At 38.9% G+C, this 19986-nt stretch overlaps 1 pseudogene; it reads left to right on the top strand.

The window, feature by feature from the left end:
- The first annotated feature begins 6317 nt into the window (after positions 1-6317).
- LOC127629392 (uncharacterized) lies at positions 6318-6436 on the top strand (annotated as a pseudogene).
- Positions 6437-19986: the final 13550 nt, after the last annotated feature.

Genomic DNA, 19986 nt, shown 5'->3' with positions numbered 1-19986 from the left:
TGACTGCAGTTGGAGAGGAAGGCTCTCCGCCATTTTGTTTACATTTTTTATTTTTTTTCTAATCACACGTTATAAAGCTTACCTTTGTTTATTATTTTCCACGGGTGAACCCCAAGCAGTTTTACAACTGTTTGGGGTTGAGTTTTTTATTTTTTTTACTTTTTGGTATTTGTGGAGAGGTGTACAAACAAGGAAGGACATAATGGATAATGGAACAGGACTGGAAAAGGACAATGAATTGGATGAAGATACTAATCTACCCAAAAGGATAATGCAAGAAACAAATGAAAATCAAAAAGAAGAAACATGGGCAACTGTGGTCTCGAGAAAGAAGAGAAATGGAGTGGAAATGGTGAAAGGAAGGACTGAACAACAGAAGATACAAAGTAAGGAAAAGGCTGATGTAAATGGTGAAAATAGAAAAGAAGAAAATCAAAAAGATGATATGATAAATAAATTGAGAGGAAAAATGAGATATCAGAGAGAATACAAAAAAGAAACTACGCTGACAATGAATGTGAAAAACCCAGAACAGTTAACGGTTATGATGATAATTAAAGCTGTAGAGGACAAAACTGGAATGGGCAAATTATATGGACTAAGGAAAAAAAATGATTGTGAATATGAACTCACATTGGAGAAAGAAGAAGACTGTGAACAATTATTGGATGGAATACAAATAAATGGACAATGTTGTGAAATAAGAAAACTTTGTGCAACGGAAAGGATGGTATCTTTTTTACAATTGCCAAACTACATAAATGATGAGGATGTTTTACAAAAACTGACAAGCTGGGGGGTTACACCAATACTTCCTCTGAGAAGGAGGTATTACCCTGGGACAACTGTGGCGGATGGAACGAGATTTATAAGAGTTAAATTTCCAAAAGATGTGGTATCACTACCATATAATTCAAGATTTGAAACGGAGGAAGGATCACAGTTTTTCAGGGTGATTCATGATCATCAGGTGAAGACGTGCAGAATATGTACAAGTCCTGATCATGAAAAGAAGGACTGTCCTCAACTAATATGTAGAGAATGCCTGGAGCAGGGGCATTATGCGTGGGACTGCAAAGCCCCGCGGTGCCAAGGCTGCGGAAAGGCTTTTCTCAGGTGCAGATGTGAAACGTATGAAGAGGAACATGAGGAAATGGAGACAGAGACACGAAATGACGTGGAGAATGTGGAAGAGGCTAATGAAGGAAGTGTACCACAACAAACACGTGGATTAACTATGGATATACAGAGTAGAGAAGAAGAAGGAGAAAGTAAAGATGAACAGGACGGAGAAGAAGAGACAGAAATAATGACAGAACTACAACTATTTGTAGATAAAGTTGAACAGGATGGGATGAAAAACAAAGAAGAAGACAATGATGGAGCAAAGGGCAGTACAAACATAGATAAGGTAAGAGACACTAAGAATAAAACTATTGATTTGAAGGAAAGCGTGAAGAAAAACATTTTGAGCGGGGGGAGTAAATTGAAAACAACAGGACAAATTAACATTGAGAAGGTGATGGAAAAACAAAGAATAAGAAGAGAATCTAAAGAAAAAAAAAGCTGAATTGACTGGCTCAGGAGAGGCAGATATGAAAGAGACTTGAACAAAAGTGATGTGTGTTTTTGTTTGTTTCTATGTTTCTTTAATTTTGTATATGAGTCAAGTGAGCATAGTTTCAATCAATGCAAGGGGATTGTCAACTATGACCAAATTTGAAAATATTAATCACTTGACAAAGAAGAATGACATAATATGTATACAAGAGACAGGATGGAATGATGAAAAAATTCATGGTTTGAAAAAAATATGGGATGGGGAATTTTTTACAATAATGATCCTAATAGGAAAAAAGGAGTAGCAATTTTAATTAGAAGGGGTACAATACAAAAAGCAACAGTTATATTCACGGATAATATAGGAAGGACATTGGTGGTTAAGGTTGAAGGAAAAGAAGAAGAAATAACAATATGTAATATTCATGCACCAAATGAAGATATAGAGCGTGTTACCTTTTTTAAAGAAATGGATGTTCTAATAGAGGACTATAAAAATGTGATTTTAATTGGTGATTTTAATACTGTTTTAGAAAGAATTGATGTGGAGGATTATATGATGTATAGAGCAGATGTTGGGAGAAAAGAATTAAAGAAAGTTATGGAAAAACATAGATTTATAGATTCATGGAGGGAAAGAAACAAAGTAAAAAGAGAATATTCAAGACGACAAATGGTAAACAAGGTTTTAAAACAAAGCAGAATTGATTTGGTATTATGTAACAGACAGTTAGGAAGTTTCATTATAAAAGTATTTTACAAAATGTTTAGTGGAAGTGATCACGATTTTTTAAATGTAATTATTGATTATAGTGGTGTTGAGGGAGGACCAGGGGTGTGGGTTTTTAATACTGAACTTTTAAAAGACTGACTTATATAAAATGGAAGTAGAAAATTGCATAATAAATAGCATTAATAATGTCCTATATGAAGAAGCAAAAAGTGTGTGGTGGGATAATTTAAAAATAGATATAAAAAATTATCTATTGAATATTCAAGGAAAATGCAAAGAATGAAGAAAAGTAAAGAAAGATTACTAAATAAGGAATGGGAAGAAGAAATGATAAAAGTGTTAGAAGGAAGGATGGATGCGAGTAAAATAGTGATATTAGAAGAGAAACTGAAAAAAATAGAAGAGGAAAAGTGCATGGGAGCTAAAATAAGAAGTAGAGCTGAAAAATACAGTAGAAGGAGAAAGGAGTACAAAATATTTTTATGATTTGGAAAAAACAAGAAAACAAGCAGAAATGATAAAAAGTATAGCAAAAAATGGAAAGGTTGTGAAAGAAAAAGAAGGTATTTTAAATGAAGTGAAGGATTTTTATGCTATTTTATTTAAAAAGATGTTATAAATGAGGAAGATGAAGAGTTTTTATTGAATCAATTTGGAATAAAAGTAAATGAAGATGATAAGAAAATGTGTGATAAAGAAATAAAAGAAGAAGAAATAAATGAAGCTATAAATCAGTTGAGGAATGGGAAAAGTTCAGGCCTGGATGGTTTACCATCTGAATTTTATAAAGTCTTTAAGAATGTTTTAACACCCATTTTGCATGGTTTATTTATTGATATTTTTAAACAGAAAAAAATAAGTGAAAGTATGAAGAAAGGAATAATCAAGATTATATATAAAAATAAAGGGGAAAGAGAAGAGCTTAAAAATTATAGGCCATTGAGCATGTTAAATACTGATTACAAGATACTGGCCGAGATTCTAGCAAATAGATTGAAAAAAGTGATTCCAAACATTATAAAAACAAATCAAGCATATGGTGTTTTAAATCGAGATATATCGGATATAGTAACAAGTATTAGAGTCTTAATGTGGTATATGAAAGAAAAAGGGGAAGAAGGATATTTGATAAGTATAGATCTTGAAAAAGCATTTGATAGAGTAGAGCACAAATATTTATTTGATATACTGGACAAATTTGGTTTTGGGGAAAATTTTATTGCCTGGATGAAATGCTTATATAATGATATTTTAAGTTGTATTAAAGTAAATGGGTTTTTAACAGATTTTATTGGGATATCAAGGTCTATAAGGCAGGGATGTCCATTATCAGCACTACTGTACACTTTAGTTGCTGAACCATTAGGACTTGCAATAAACAAAGAAAAACAGATAAAAGGAATAGTTTTGGAAAAAGAGGATGTGCAGCAGAAAATATTTCAATATGCAGATGATACCACCTTGTTTTTAAAAGATGTTAAGATTATTGAAAAGGCAATGTTAATATTGGAAAAATATTGTGGTGGAACAGGGGCTAAAGTCAATAATGACAAGACTGAATATATGAGAATGGGAAAGGTAGATACTTTAGGAAGACAATGGAACTTTAAAGAACAGATGAATGAACTAAAGATTTTAGGAATAACACTTGGAAGAGATGAAAATAGGACAAGAAACTTGGTTTGGGAGGAGACAATAGAAAAAATGGAAAAAAGATTAAACTTTTGGAAACAAAGACAATTGTTTTTAAAAGGGAAAGTTCTGGTTTTAAACTCCTTATTTTTATCTAAGATGTGGTATACTTTAAATGTGGTTAGTCTGCCAATATGGGTGTATAAAAGAATAAAAACCTTTATTTTAAAGTTTTTATGGGATGGTAAACCAGCAAAAATAGCTTATGATACAATAATTGGGGAGGTAGAAAAGGGAGGTTTGGGACTGATAGACCCAATGATAAGAAAGCAAAGTTTGAGAATAAAGACTGTAAAAAAGTTTTTGATAAAGGATGATTTAATATGGAAAAAAATAATGAGTTTTTATATAAATAAGTGTGGAAAAATGGGGGATGATTTTATATGGATGCAGTTTAAGGCATATATGATAGAGGGGATACCGGAATTTTATAAAGAAGTTTTAAAAGCATGGAAGGGTTTTAAAGAAAATGTATGTATTGAGTTTAAAGGGAGAGAACAACTATTGAAGCAACCGCTTTTTTTTAAATCAACATATCAGAAACAACAGTAAAACCTTTTTTTACAAGAATTGGTTTTATGCAGGATTAAAACAAGTTAAAGACATTTTATATGAGGTAAAACCAGGCTTTTTACCTTTACAGGCAATCGTAGATACATTAGAAGAAAATGAAGATATAGAAAATAAGCAATTGATAAAGATGCAATATTTGAAAATAAAAGAAGCCGTACCAGTAGCATGGATTAAAAGTATTGAAGATAAAGAAAAAGTGAATGAACAACTGGAAGTATATTTAAAAAGAAAAGATGAAAAATTTTCTTTTAATGATTGTATTTTAAAAATGTTTTATGGTTGTATATGTAAGTCTGTATTTGTAAGACCAAAATCAATTGAGTATTGGGAAAAACTATTTTACAATTTTGATGCATCAAACATATGGAAAAATGTGAGAATAAATTTTAAGAGTCCTATATTAGAAAATTTTGATTATTTAATAAGACACAATTGCATAAAGACAGACATGATATTGTGTAAAATTGGGCTGATCCAAGATGAAAAATGTAAAGTATGCATGGAAAAAAAAAGAAGGTGTGATGCATTTGTTTATAAATTGTAAAAAGTTAAATGGTTTTATGAAAATGTTAAAAAAGATGATAGGTGACTTTTTATTTGATAAAAGAATAATTCTAGAAGAATGGGAAACTATGTTTTTATTTGGATTTAATGGTAAAGCAAAAAATAAGTTTGCTCTTAATTTAATGCTAACAGTTGCAAGATTTGCAATATGGAGAAGAAGAAATCTAATGAAACAAAAGAAAATAGAACTTCCAATAAGTGTTTTTTATAAGCAGATCTTGAGCTGATGAATTGAAAGTATTATATGATTATTTTAATATGAATGAGAAAATAGAAATTTTTGAAGAATGCATAATGAGAAATAATGTATATATTGTTAAAACAATTAATTGTTTTGAAGTTGTATTGCCTGAAAATGTTTAAAGATTTCTTTCTATTTTTAGATGTACTTTTTTTTTTTTTTTTTTTTTTTTTGGGTTAGTTTTAAATGAAAAGTGTTGTTTTTAATTGAAATATTTTTGAATAAAAAAAAAAAAAAAAACTCGTCTGATCTCGGAAGCCAAACAGGGCTGGGCCTGGTTAGTACTTGGATGGGAGACTTCCTGGGAATACCAGGTGCTGTAAGTTTTTACTTTTCCTTGTTTGTTTTAACTCATACACTCCCCCCTGGCTCAACTGGGATTTATTTATTTATCCTTGGAAATTGGTTGTTTGATTGATTTTCTTTCATTTAGCTTTCTATGTGGCAAAGGACAGCCTGCTCGTTTATCTTGCCTCCTACAGAAAGCAGTAGAGGGTTTTTTTTTTTTGCTCTTTCTTGACTGCAACATACAGAGTAGGAAAGTACAAACAAAGTGCAGTGCTTCCAAAATTTGGTGGACACATCCGAAAGAAAGCGTCCTGAGGTCATTTTATAAGTAGAGAAGAGTTTTCTTTGGCCCTTGGATTATTATTATGTGTTAAGCATATAATTGTGCAGCTGAGTATGCCCTCTTTTAGCAAACCACATGGAAGCTATGACACAGAAATGCAGAAAAAGGTATTGTGGATGACTCCTGTGAAATTGAATGAATAGAGAGGAGGCACTTACCTTTTCAAAAAGAGAAATAAATAAAATAGACAATGTCTGAGAGGAAAGGGCCTGTAGTCTCTTTTTTAGAGCTGCAGTACAAGACATATTTTAATGATGGGAGAGCAACATAAGGATGCGTGCAGTGCGCTTGCTTTAAATGGCCTGCTGGTAGCCGCAGCACTCGCTTACGGCCATACCACCCTGTGCAGGCCCGAACTTGTCTGATCTCGAAAGCAAAACAGGGCTGGGCCTGGTTAGTACTTGGATGGGGGACTTCCTGGGAATACCAGGTGCTGTAAGATTTTGCTTTTCCTTGTTTGTTTTAACTCATACACTCCCCCCTGGCTTAACTGGGATTTATTTATTTATCCTTGGAAATTGGTTGTTTGATTGATTTTCTTTTAAATTTTATTTCTTTAGATCAGATGAGTTCGGGCCTGCACAGGGTGGTATGGCCGTAAGCGAGTGCTGCGGCTACCAGCAGGCCATTTAAAGCAAGCGCACTGCACGCATCCTTTTGCTGCTCTCCCATCATTAAAATATGTCTTGTACTGCAGCTCTATAAAAGAGACAACAGGCCCTTTCCTCTCAGACATTGTCTATTTTTATTTATTTCTCTTTTTGAAAAGGTAAGTGCCTCCTCTCTTTTCATTCAATTTCACAGGAGTCGTCCACAATACCTTTTTCTGCATACCTGTGTCATAGCTTCCATGTGGTTTGCTGAGAGAGGGCATACTCAGCTGCACAATTATATTCTTGTGGCAGAGGGAAAAATATTTCTCCTGTGCCATATTAAAACGCTAGGATACTTTCTCTTTGAAATTTCATGACGTAAAGGGAGGCGTGCGTTAATTAATGGGGGAAGCCAATTTAATGGAGGAGGCTCACGCACCTGGGAGAAAAAAAAAACAAAAAACAAGTGACTCACAAGTGAATGCAGATCTCGTGAGAGGGTTGTCGGAGAGGAGAAAAGAAGTGGAGTGCCATGTGTAGTGGGGCTCGTGTTTCTGTCGGTTGACGCTTCCAGACGTTCTGGTTTTATTGAGTTGGTGAACTGGCGCAACGCACCTTCACAGATTTCATTCAGCCATCCTTAGAGGAAAGTGCGATCGGGAAAGGGTTCACCTCAGAGTCCACGGCAGTTCCAGACACTCATCCGAGACCTTGGGGGCTGCTACATTCGTTTGGGTCAGTGCAACCAAGCTTTTCCTCCACACAAACATTACCACGCTCTCTCAGAGATGCACATCGTCCGAAATTACACATGCCGGCCAGACACACCCACTTACTATACCAACACACACACACACATACTTCCGAGGAGTCTAGTTGACTGATGTTTATTTTGGTTGCTTAAGTATTTTGTCCCTTTTTCTACTAATAACTGCTGAGATACGGTGTTTGTGTGCTTGGGAGAAAATTGTACTGTTGTGGAAAATCTGTTGTGACGTATGTGCACTGATTCGCATTTTTTATGTTTTTTTCCCCCTTTTGCATGTGCGGACAAAAAACAAAACAAAAAAAAAACACCAAAAAGAAGTAGTGGGGTTTAATATTATGGTACGACTATTGTTATTTTGTTTTATTTGTTTATTTTCCTGTCCATCTGAACCGATTTTGGAGAGAAAGTTGTTGTTCTTTTCTTATACAGCACTGGAATTGCTCACTAATTTTTGACACTGGAATAAGTTTTGTGGCCATTAAAAAGTGATGGGAAGCAAACCCCAGACTATGTCAATTTTGTATTGTGATATGTAACAGGTGGTTGATTATGCTATCCTGGGTTAATTTTTGACAGGCATACACCTGTCTGGCACCCGAACAGCGGCTTAAAATATTTATTGTTGTTTTGAACTGTCTTTTGGGGCCACCACCGTTTCAGAGTGGCGCCCAAACAGGGACATGAACTATATGACATGAACTTTATGACATGAACAGTGAAATTTTGAATTGAACGGGGACAATTGAAAAATGAAGTAATAGGTTGTAATAAAAAAAAAATGAAGGAAAAAAACTCAGAACCGTGTGATTTTTTTTGTGTGAAAAAACTGAATTTGTGTGTATGTTAAAAAAAAAAAAAAAAAAAAACTGCCCATGGTGCATTTGCAGTTTAATTTAATTTGGGGACTCAGAAAATGTGTGTATTGATGTGTCACTAAACCCAGTTGACTGTGAATAATATTTTGAATTGAATTGCTGAAGAAGTGTGAAAGTGTGGAAAAAAAATAAAAAAAAATTTTGTCACAGACGCAATATACCATTTACTGATTTTTAATTCAACACTTTTTACACTTATAACATGACCACCCCGCTCTCTCCATCCATGTTGGTGGACATTGAGGTCCCTGAAGTGGAAACTCCCATATGGTCACCAGCAGCCCCTGTCTCTTTATTCCCTTACACCCCTAACATGACCCAAATTGAGCCCCCTGGATCCAGAGTGCGATTTGTCACCTCTGCCTTGACTGGCAGCACTCCCGTACAAACCCTCACCTGGGAACCACCAAATTCAGACAACATGCAGCTCTGCACAACGCCTGAAACTTCCTCTCCATTTCTGTGGGACCGCAGGACTTGCAGGACTTGCCCTTTCAACTTCCCACACCTGGCAGAGGATTTCAACAAGTAACTCAGCAAGTACAAGGAGTTTTGGATTCCTTAAAGGAGTCAAGCCAGAGACAAGAGAGGGAAATTATTCAACTTACCCACGAGGTAAAGACCAAGTTTTTTCAACAAGCGACACAAATTTCCAACATGGTAACTAAGATGGAGGATAACCATCAACAGCTACAAAAGTGTATCTCCGATAACAAAGAACAGGTGGAAAGTGAGATGGACCAATGGACCAAAGCTACCAAACGTATGATTGCAGAAGAATTGACAAATGTGAAGGCTACTGTTGTATCTGAGGTGCGTTTCTTGGTTGAACAGCTTCAGGTAGAAATCCAAAAAGACCTGAAAGACATGCGCAAGAATCTGCAAATGAGTCAAGATCAACTTAATAAAGAGTTTCAACAAGGGAAAAAACAAATGGAGGAGCTTTGCACTGACTTTCAAAAATTTCAGTCAGAAGTGAACAAAAAATCGAAGTGCAGATAACTGACAGAACTGACCAACCAAAAGAGGCATCCCTAACTATACCTGCAGCAACTGATAGTTCTTTTTCCTCACCACCCAGCCCAGAAGCAGCCGCCATCACATCTTCCACTACCACGACAGCTAAAAGTGATCATCTTCGACTAACATTTCCCACATTTGGAAAGCCCTCCGATGACTCAGACCCTTTGAGTTATTTGACTCGATGTCAAGACTTTTTGGCATTGCACCCCTTGTCAGACGTGGATCTTTTGGCTACTTTTCGTACAGTCTTACATGGAACTGCTCGTGACTGGTGGGAAGTTGCCCGCTCTTCCATTGTCTCTTGGACTGAATTTGAGGCAGCTTTCCTCTCTGCTTTTCTTTCAGAGGACTATGAGGACGAGTTAGCTGAGCGAGTCAGGACAAGGACTCAAGGAGAGCGAGAATCTATTAGGGACTTTGCTTTCTCATACCGGGCATTGTGCAAGAGATGGAAAAGCACATTAACGGAGTGTGAAATTGTGAAAATGATTCTAAAAAATATTTTTACAGTGGAGGAGTTGGTGAAGTTAGGCCATCAATTAGAAAAGGACTATAAGCAGCAATTCCGGTATGATGGAGGCGTACACCCTAAACAGCAGGCTATGGCACCTCGAGCTCCTGTTAATCGCTCTATGGACAAGTCCCAAGTTCAGTGCTGGCGGTGTAAAGGACATCATTCCCCAGGAAATTGTCCCTTTTTTACCTCATCTTTTTCAAGTCAGCCATCTCATCAGCATCAACCTTCTCAGAACAAACGACCCCCTCAAAATCAAAAACCCTCCCACAATTCCATCTCCACCACGACTGCATCCCCCATCACTGCCAACCTTGAGACGAAGCAGGTTACTGACAGCAAACAGTTAACAGTACCCCAACAGCTTGTTGTCCCGGTCACCATTGGCACACTGGAGCTAGCTATACTCTTATACATGAGAGTTTGTGGAAGGAACTTACCCCCCAGGAGAGTCTCCATCCATGGACCTTAGGGCCTCTCTACTTAGCAAATGGCGAGACCGAAGTTCCACTGGGGTGGATAAATGTGCAGATTACCCTTCATAACACCAATATTTCGATGCGGGCTGTAGTTCTTACCTCAACATCGCTGACATATGTAGCAGTGTTGGGATTAGACTTCATCTTCCTGAGCGGCCTCCAACTTAATGTCTCGGAAAGGAAATATACTTTCCAATGTTCTCCTGAGGAGGAATATTATTTCCAACTAGGCCACGCAAGTATTCCTGCAAGCAGAGTTCCATGTCAGCGAAGACAAAAGAAATCTAAAAGCTCTCAACAAAATCTGTCCTTATTAAGTTCTGTTCCTCCTCCACAACCTCTATTGGCCTCTCGAGATGCAGACCCTAGCCATGCAGAGGATCAAGTCCTAATTGACCGTGCATTAAAAGAAGCAACGTTACCTCACAATGAAGAAGTCCAATTACGTCACATCTTGCAGACACATCAGGTTGTGTGTACTCGCCGACCGGGACGTACGAATGTTCTTCAGCACTGCCTGTACACTCGACATCAGGTACCTGTTAAACAACGCCCTTATCGGCTCACCCCTGCAAAGCAAACTATAGTAAAAGAACAGATTGAAGACATGTTAAAGGCTGACATCATAGAACCATCTTATTCAGCATGGGCATCCATTTACATTTACATTTATGCATTTGGCAGACGCTTTTATCCAAAGCAACTTACAGTGCACTTATTACAGGGACAATCCCCCCGGAGCAACCTGGAGTTAAGGACCTTGCTCAAGGGCCCAACAGTGGCATCTTGGTGGTGCTGGGGCTTAAACCCCCGACCTTCTGGTCAGTAACCCTGAGCCTCAACCACTGAGCCACCACTGCCACTTAGTTGCCCACCACTGCCACTCAAGTTGCTCTCACTCACCACTGCATCCCCAGTTGTTTTGGTTCTAAAAAAAGATGGTAGTCTCAGGTTCTGCATTGACTATAGAAAAGTCAATGCCCTCACTGAAAGTGATGCATATCCGATTCCCAACATCACGGAGATCCTGGAGTCGCTCGCTGGTGCAGCCATTTTTTCGACTTTAGATCTGAATAGCGGTTATTGGCAGGTACCCATGGAACCTGAGAGTAAGTCAAAGACCGCCTTCATCATGACAGGGGGGTTGTACCATTTCAATGTCATGCCTTTTGGTCTAACCTTAAAGATGCCTTTTGGTAACCTTAAAGAGGTCCAGCGCTTCCTGGGATTGGCTGGGTGGTACCATCGATTCGTGGCAGACTTCTCGAGGATCGCAGAGCCTCTCAACACCCTAAAAAAGAAAGGACAATCATTTCTTTGGACATCGCAATGCCAACAAGCTTTTGAGCATTTAAAAACATGCCTTACATTGCCACCTATCCTTGGACATCCCAATCTCCAACTACCTTTTTCAGTGTACACGGATGCAAGCGACATTGGCTTGGGTGCTGTGTTGACTCAGCGGAAAGAAAAAGGTGGTGAGGAAGTGATTGCTTATGCCAGTAGGACTCTAAATAAAGCTGAGATTAACTATTCCACCACAGAAAAGGAATGTCTTGCAGTGGTGTGGGCACTGGACAAATGGCAGCATTACTTAGAACCCCGATTGTTCACGGTGATCACCGACCATACCTCGTTGCAGTGGGTGATGAGTTCCACGAAAACAACCAGCCGACTCATCAGATGGGCTCTCCGACTACAAAGGTTCGACTTTGTGATGGAGTACAGGAAAGGAAAGTTGAATGTAGCACCTGATGCTCTTTCACGAATGTACCACATACCTGGATGTAATGTGTACACCAGTCAAAAAGAGGAGTCTGAGTTTCCGATCTCCCCTGAAAACCTCTGGAATGAACAACATCAGGATCCTGAAATCAGTAAAATATTTCAGGCACTTGCAGAGAACGAACTCCCAGAGAAGGAACAATATGTAGTATTGGAAGACAAATTGTATTGTACCACTCACCTGACCAACAACCAAGTCCACTATCGTGTTGTCATTCCCAGCCGCCTTGTGCCCAAAATTCTCCAATACTATCATTCCAGTCCCTTCAGTGGACATCTGGGAATTTTCAAGACATATAAAAGGGTACAAGACGTTGCCTACTGGCCGGGCATGTGGACGGACATCAAGAAACATGTCAAAAGGTGTGTAAAATGTCAAACTCTTAAAAGTGACAACAAGAAACCAGCAGGAAAACTTCAACCTATTACTACATCACGACCCAATGGCCCTGTCCCAAATGGTGCACTTCATGCGGACTTTCGGTCTCGTGGACTTAAATTGCGAGTGCTCGCTGAGTCTACGAGTCCGTAGGCCATCCCATTTAGCATTTTAACGCTCTGAAGTGTGCTCAGCAGCGCCCCCTTTGTACCCTTGAAGCGGTCTTCCGCGAAGCCCGCATAGATCCAGGCTTCACGCACTTCAAGTACCCAGGAGTCCTTGCGAAAGGCCAATCAGACAACTGGTGTGAAGAGCTTTCAGCTCACGGACACAGACAATTGATAACATGGCTGAGAAGAAAATATTTAAGTGTAAGTATCATTCTGGTTTTTATGACTGTGTACATTTTACCAGTTGTTACCTACAGTTTATACAAACATTATGGTCATCGACCAGTGGTTGATGTCTCAAACATAGTAATAGCGCGCTGAATAATAGGCTGATCGCATAACGATTCATTATATAGAACCGAATGGCAGGGCTTTACTGAGTCATATGTAAGTGAAGTATGGATATTTAAACCTGTAAATTCATGTGAAACTCACGCACATTTGCATTATGTGTTAAAATTGTAATCTTAGTTCAAATGGAACAGTATTATTATGTACACCTGTATACATCATTTAAATAAGCATGTATCTATTGTCTAATGCCCAGGTGGCATACACAATATCAAAATATAGAACTGTAAAAGGAAGCCGTGTAGTTGCCATGGAGATAAGATTTGGGAAAAGAAAATAAATCTGTTTTTTGCATCTAAATAGTATTGCAGTACTGCATAATATTTGTATGTGAATATGATATTTGTGATATTTATCTATTAAAGGGACTGATGAGATGACTTTTAAGTTTATTCGTCTCCGTATGGAGAGGGATAAGTCTTTCACAGGCATGAGGAATGCATCTGCCCAAGGGTTTGAGTAAGTGTGAAGTGTGTTCGGCACTTTTGGAACTGCAAGGTATTGAACATGGTTTACACATAATTATTTTATATCTGTTAGGGAGATTATTAAGGATATGGGACTGCAAGACAAACTCAATCCACAACAATCCAAAAAAAACTGGGAAAACCTTAAAAGAAAATATAAGGTATTCTCAATACACACTCTACAAACACAACTAGCTAATTGTTACAGATTTGAGCCAAAATAAACCAGTTTAAGCTGTAATATTTACAGAGAACAATTTTCTATAAACATATTTGTTAATATTACTATTAATACTGCTGTAGGATTTGTGCCTGCCCAAGACAGGGTCTGGAACAGATGAAGGAGAGGTGACAGCAGCATCATGGCCTTTTTTCGAGGCCATGCATGAAGCCATTGGCCAAAGACCAAGCATGCTGCCTGTGGCCACCTTTTCTTCTGGTCCCAGTGCACAAATTTCACCATCATATATTTTCACGTCCCTCAAGTGCTGTGGTTGCAGACTGCCTGCAGCCTCTCTCTACCCCTTCTGATTCAGAACCAGCAGTGAAGGATGCAGTAAGACCAGGGTCATCAGGGGCTGAAGAAAGTGTAGGTCCAGTAGCAGAAGAGATTCTCGGACCATCTTCCAGGCCAAGTGGAGGAAAGGGTAAAAGCCCCTCCAAAAGAAAGAGGCGAAGCGAGCTTACTTCACTTGAAGTTATAAAGGAAATCGCTGAGAAACAGGACCGCCATCAGATGGAGTCAGGCGCTAAGAGAGGAAGAGCGGGTTGTGAGGGCAGAGAAGCAGATGGACCAGATGCTGACCATCTTAACCAAATTAGTGGATCATGTAGCAAAAAAGTAAATAAGTTTAGCAACAGTTCTGTTGTTGTTGTTTATTGTTAGGTTATAGTACAATGAGTGTTATATATTTTTTTAAGTTATTGTTCATGTTACTGTTATACTGTTTTGGGTTTGTATATTAAACAAACGTTCTTGAGAATTCTAATTTGCTTTTATTGTCTCCACATTACTTTTTTTTTTTTTAAATAAGAACCCTTAGAAATAATAAAGTGAAACAAATGTAACTGACACCAAGTAATGGAAAATAAAGTTATACAATTTTATTAAGTGCACAATATTAAATGTTCTTCAACATGTACAATACAAACTGAGGTAGATGTATACAAAATGTTGTATTTTTCAACTATTCAAAGGCAATAATCAAAAGGAACTTCAAGTTCCTTTTGATAATATAAAAATATATAACACAGTAATTACTGATTGTAAAACAAATAATACAATCTTTTTGCAGTCACTGAGTGTCACCAATGAAAATAAAGTTGTTTAGTTTTGTAAGTGCAATACAAATAATTAAATACAATAAATGTACAATAACAAAAAAGAGTTAGATGTATACAAAATATTTTCGTTCTCAACAGAACTATTCAAAGGATTAAACCCCATATAAAAATTACTACTAAAATGAAATAAACTCTCCATCAAGGACATCAAAGAATAACATCTGTTCTGCTCAATCAAAGAGTGTAATCATGCTCCATCAGTGGAAGTTGGACACCAACAGGAGCAGAAACCTGTGCAGCCAGCCTGTCCCTGAACTGGACTCCAGACCTTTCCACAAAAAATGCTGCATCAGGAGAAGGTGGGGATGGGGCGTCAGGATCCTCTGCATCCTCTGCACCCTCAGGCTCAAGCACATCACCATGCGTTAAACATACATTATGCAGGAATGCACATGCAATCACTACTTCAGTGCAGAAGCCCACTTTCACCTTCAAAGCTGAGAACAATGTTCTCCTCCATCTTGCTTTCATCATTCCAAAAGCTCGCTCAATAATTGTGCGGCCTCGTGAATGGCACCGGTTGAACCTCTCCTGCACTGGTCCTTGTAAGGGCATCTTAAATGGTGTGACAACGCAAATGGGCGCATCAATACATGGATACCCACCGTCACCTAGAAGAAAATAACCAGATGGAGGATACTCAGCATTGTAGTAAAGTGGACTGTTTTTAAAAACACGTGTGTCATGAACAGATCCTGGGTAGCCAACAAAAATATTCAGAAAATGACCCGTTGAATCACAAACAGCCTGCAGTTGTATGCTATAAAACTGTTTGTAATTAAAATAATCCTCTTTATTGCGTCCTGGTGGCTTGATCCTGATGTGGCAGCCATCAATTGCTCCAACAGCCTTTTGGAACGCAGGATGCCGTGCCAGTTCTGCAAATCCATGCCCAACTGCGTAAAGTTGTCCTGGATGAGGATAGCAAATTACCCTGCCTGCTGCCACTACACTCTTTATTTGACAGGCAATTTTATGCACAACTCTGCACACAGTTGATTTTGGAACAGAAAATGTCCGTGATGCAACTCTGTAGGACAATGCGTGCGCAAGCCAGTACACAAAAATAAGCACTTCCAACTGCTGTCCCCATCCATGGTCATGCGGTGTCATTTCCATAAGAATCTGACTAAGACCATTAATTGATTCTCTGTTGAGACGGTAGTCAGGACGCGTGTCTCTTTCTGCATCAAAATAAATGTGAAGCACCGGCATAGCTCGGTTTAATCCTGCGTATCGAACTAACGGACTGACCTGTAAATAACATAACATAACATAACATAAGATTTTATTTCGGTCCTCGCAGACAATCAGTCATAAAAAAATAAAGTTTTACATAATAACCGAAAAAGGTGTAGCCTAGGCTTAAGCCACTGCTTATTAAGCCTACCCTTTATAGCTACATAATTAGCAATCAAATGGAATGAGCGTCACCTTTCACTGGTATTGATTAATACAAAACAAGAGAAAAGAAAAGAAAAAGAGAAAAAACGACATAAAAAAAAAGGTACACATAAAAAATATAAAATACATATATATATATGTATATAAAGAAAAAAGAAAATTAAACAGTAAATCAAATAATAATGACTTAATGCATTAACAACTTTTGACAAGTTATATGTTTATCTACAAAGTCAATAACATTTACTTGCTTACCCTTTCCTCCGTGCATAACATCAGCATTTGTATGCATGAAAAATAATCTTGTCTTCTACGACGTCGGAGCGTATAAATGTGATTTCTCTGCATGGCAAGCCATCTCGCAAACACAATAGTAAAAACAACAACAATAGGCAGCATATTTCCCCGAACCGAACCTGCAGCCCCTGTCCAACAATAACCACGCTTCACGATCGAGTCTGTCCCAAAAATACTTCTCAATGCGCCCTTGTGGACTTGCGCGAGGGGCCCTATAAGTCTGCACTACATGACGTCACCGAAGTGTGGACTCTGAGGAAGTCCACAAGTCCGGAGTGTGCCATTTGGGACAGGGCCAATGAAATGTGACCGATCACGGAAAGTAGGGACACAAGTCGGTTTTGGGGCATTTTGAGTTATTCACAGATTCTGAAAGTGTAGTCTCCAAGCTTTCCAACGATTTGTAACACATGGAAATCTGACAATATTTGGAGAAGTTGTGGCCATTTGAAGGTAGGCACTCAAAAAAGCTAAAAGGGGAGAAAACGGCCTCCAAAGATTGTGCAGTTCTCACCTCTCTCTGCTGCTGGGAGTGACAATAGGGCTCATTTACATCTCATTTAGATAAGCCATACCCCTGTAAAGCTCCCCCTGTAAACATGGACTAAACATGAGATAACGTGTACGTGTTCTTAGAATGAACAAAAAGCGACAAACTTTGATGTTTATGGAAACTCACCCCATAAGAAACAGAAAAGTATTCTTGCAGATCTCGTTGCCTCCAATGAAATAAGTCGTTCGGGCACACTTTCTCTTTGTCGGGGTCTTCTTTGTGGATGTAACCATCTCCGAAGTTTGCACTGTGCGTCTGTTTGCCTCTAAATGTCCAATAATTCGCATGACGCCAGTCCGATACATTCTTCCTCGTCTTCATCTTCGCTCAGTTGTAGATTAGGGATATTATTCAGTCTTATCATGCCACTTTCATCGTCGCTCAGATCGTCTTCAGAATCAGTGAACGCTTGTTCATAAGCATCCGGCTTGTCGAAGAAGTACTTCAAAACATTTTCGTTGTAACGGCCACGGTTCAGCTCGTCTGCGACATTCTTTGCGGCGTCCATCTTCATTGAATTTTGATATCAGATAGAGCCGGCTAGAGCGCTGCATAATAAGTAGCCACGCTGTTAGGGGGGCGGGGGCAAAAGCGCCGGCGGCTATTCAGTACGGAAATACACACAGACAATGACACGCCCCTACTGCATGCTAGAATCTCCGAAAAACAAGCCGATTTCAACCTCAAAATGTACGCTTTTAAATATACCAATACTGTTATCTCAAACATGGAGAGGCTTCTTCATGATCTCAACTAACAGATTCTGCAAAAAAGCGGAAATCACCAATTTTGGAAAAAAACACTTGTTTCTCATTTTGCTCACAAGTTGTGCTGCCGACTTGTGTCACTGGTTTCCGTGACGGGTCACAAATGTTAGGAGTGGATGTTATGGGCCCCCTGCCTAAAAGCACAAAACAACACGAGTATTTACTCGTCTTTGTTGACTATTTTTCTCGATGGGTTGAACTCTTTCCTCTGCGACAAGCCACTGCTCAGAATATTGCAGAAATTCTGCGAAGAGAAGTGTTAACTCGATGGGGCGTGCCTGATTACATCCTGTCCGACAGAGGAACACAATTTGTATCTGCATTATTCACTGAATTGTGTGCGAGGTGGAGTGTGACACACAAACTCACCACCGCTTACCACCCGCAGACGAATATGACGGAAAGTGTCAACCGTACTCTGAAGTGCATGATGGCTTCTTTTGTGGAAGATAATCATAAAAGTTGGGACCACTATCTGCCTGAGTTTCGTTTTGCACTTAATACCGCAGTTCAGGAGATTATTGGGATGTCACCCGCTGAGCTCCATCTGGGCAGGAAACTTCAGAGTCCATTGGACAAATTGTTGCAGGGGCACAACCTTTCACCCTCGGGTCCTTCATATGATGTGGTTCATCAGTTGTCTCAATTACAGAGAAAGGTCGTGGAAAACTGCAAGAAAGCCCAAACGAGACAATTGAGAGGTTATAACAAGAACAGAAGGGATGTCACCTTCGGGGAGAAGGATCGTATATGGATCCGAAACTTCCCTCAATCCAGTTCACAACGAAATTTTACTGCTAAGCTGGCCCCGAGGTGGAAGGGACCATATCGTATAATCAGACAGTTAGGTCCTGTGAACTATCAAGTTGCACTGGAAAGCACAGGAGAGGATGTGCGCAATGTACATGTTTGCAATATGAAACCGTGTTTTCCTACAGCAAAAGAAGTAGAAGGTCATACTCAGAAAAAACTCTGGGAAATTTTCCATGATACCTCAGACGAGGACGAAGATTTTCTCGGTTTTTAGAGTTTTTTCTCGATACAACTATACGTTGTCTTCTCAAGGGGGAGAGATTGTGGCAGAGGGAAAAATATTTCTCCTGTGCCATATTAAAACGCTAGGATACTTCCTCTTTGAAATTTCATGACGTAAAGGGAGGCGTGCGTTAATTAATGGGGGAAGCCAATTTAATGGAGGAGGCTCACGCACCTGGGAGGAAAAAAAACAAAAAACAAGTGACTCACAAGTGAATGCAGATCTCGTGAGAGGGTTGTCGGAGAGGAGAAAAGAAGTGGAGTGCCATGTGGAGTGGGGCTCGTGTTTCTGTCGGTTGACGCTTCCAGACGTTCTGGTTTTATTGAGTCGGTGAACTGGCGCAACGCACCTTCACGGATTTCATTCAGCCGTCCTTAGAGGAAAGCGCGATCGGGAAAGGGTTCACCTCAGAGTCCACGGCGGTTCCAGACACTCATCCGAGACCTTGGGGGCTGCTACATTCGTTTGGGTCAGTGCAACCAAGCTTTTCCTCCACACAAACATTACCACGCTCTCTCAGAGACGCACATCGTCCGAAATTACACATGCCGGCCGGACACACCCACTTACTATACCAACACACACACACAGACACACATACTTCCGAGGAGTCTAGTTGACTGATGTTTATTTTGGTTGCTTAAGTATTTTGTCCCTTTTTCTACTAATAACTGCTGAGTTACGGTGTTTGTGTGCTTGGGAGAAAATTGTACTGTTGTGGAAAATCTGTTGTGACGTATGTGCACTGATTCACATTTTGTATGTTTTTTTCCCCCTTTTGCATGTGCGGACAAAAAACAAAACAAAAAAACCCCCCAAAAATAAGTAGTGGGGTTTAATATTATGGTACGACTATTGTTATTTAGTTTTATTTGTTTATTTTCCTCTCCATCTGAACCGATTTTGGAGAGAAAGTTGTTGTTCTTTTCTTATACAGCACTGGAATTGCTCACTAATTTTTGACACTGGAATATGTTTTGTGGCCATTAAAAAGTGATGGGAAGCAAACCCCAGACTATGTCAATTTTGTATTGTGATATGTAACATTGATTACGATTATGCTATCCTGGGTTAATTTTTGACAGGCATACACCTGTCTGGCACCCGAACAGCGGCTTAAAATATTTATTGTTGTTTTGAACTGTCTTTTGGGGCCACCACTGTTACATGCTTAACACATAATAAT

The sequence above is a fragment of the Xyrauchen texanus genome, chromosome 35, assembly GCF_025860055.1.
Source record: "Xyrauchen texanus isolate HMW12.3.18 chromosome 35, RBS_HiC_50CHRs, whole genome shotgun sequence".
In the NCBI taxonomy this organism is placed as follows: domain Eukaryota; kingdom Metazoa; phylum Chordata; class Actinopteri; order Cypriniformes; family Catostomidae; genus Xyrauchen; species Xyrauchen texanus.
The sequence above is the reverse complement of the archived record's forward strand: the minus strand, read 5'-3'. Positions and strand labels throughout refer to the sequence as shown.